Genomic DNA, 1,222 nt, shown 5'->3' with positions numbered 1-1,222 from the left:
TCCTATCGGAACAGTCCCCAAAGCAGGCTGTGAAGTGCTGCTCAGCCCCAGCCAGTGTGGGGGTCATAGTTCAGTTCCATGTCAGGGCACATGCCCAGGTCGCCGGCTCGATTCCCGGGGGGGGGGGGCGGGGGAGGGTGTGTAGGAGGCAGCTGATCAATGGTTCTCTCTCATCATTGATGTTTCTCTCTCTCCCTCTCCCTTCCTCTCTGAAATCAATAAAAATGTTTTTAGAAAAAGAAAAAAGAGCGCACCCCTCCTTTAGAGCAAGAGGCCCCAACATTCCTGGCTCCGGGAGGACCAGCTCGGGTCCGAGAACGCCCAGAGCACATGGACCCACGGCGCCAACCCGTTCCTCTCCTCCTCAGAGGGCGCTGCGGCTCCCGGGCCAGAGGGGCACCCGGGGGACACCGCCCGGTCACTTCCGCACGGAGTCACCAGAACGCTCTCGCGGTGTCCATGTCGAAGGCAGTGTCGCTGCCGGGCCGAGAGCTGATGGCCTGCGGCCGGGGGGAGGGAGGCCTGTCCAGCAGTGAGCTCAGCGCCAACAAGCGGCAGAAATGAAGGCCTTGCCTGCAAACCGCTGCGTACGCTCTGGCACCAGGAGCTCTGGCACCAGGAGGCACCTGCCGCTGGGATCGCACTGAGGACAAAGGCTCACGGACCAGGCCCCGCCCACCTGCTGTCAGGGGAAATCTCCTGTCCCCGCTCCCCTCCCTGGGACCTGGGCTTGTTAGGTTCACCAGCCGAGTCAGTGCCGTGAACTTAAACTTGGGCCCCTCCACCAAAAGCCACTTCTCCAATCTTCTCTTCTTTATTCCCCACCCGCCCCAAACCCCCAAAGTGGACAAAAACTTAAGAAAGAAAGAAAAAAAAAAAACCCTAAACTTTCAAAGACTGAACTCTAGGGATTTGCATAACTCAGTATCTGCCTTGCCCGGCCGCGTGGCTCAGTGGCCGAGCATCGTCCTATGAACCAGGAGATCAGGGTTCGATTCCCGGTCAGGGCACAGGCCCCAGTTTCGGGCTCGAACTCCAGGGTGGGGCGTGCAGGAGGCAGCCGGTCAGTGATTCTCTCTCTTTGCTGATGTTCCCATCTCTCTCTCCCTCTGCTCTCCTCTCTGAAAGAAAAGAATATAAATACATAAAAGGATCTGCTCTGGAAGTTTCTCCCAGGGTTTAGGGGCCTTCCCTCCAGAACGCACGGAGTTCTTGGTGACAA

The 1,222-nt window shown here is 58.3% G+C and overlaps 1 pseudogene; it reads left to right on the top strand.

Annotated features, from left to right (window-relative positions):
* LOC102419687 overlaps positions 1–564 on the top strand; it is a 10,831-nt pseudogene extending 10,267 nt beyond the window's left edge.
* The last annotated feature ends 658 nt before the right edge of the window (positions 565–1,222 follow it).

This window comes from Myotis lucifugus, unplaced genomic scaffold (genome assembly GCF_000147115.1).
Source record: "Myotis lucifugus unplaced genomic scaffold, Myoluc2.0 scaffold_1348, whole genome shotgun sequence".
NCBI classification, from domain to species: Eukaryota; Metazoa; Chordata; class Mammalia; order Chiroptera; family Vespertilionidae; genus Myotis; species Myotis lucifugus.
This window is presented reverse-complemented; position numbering and strand designations above follow the sequence as displayed.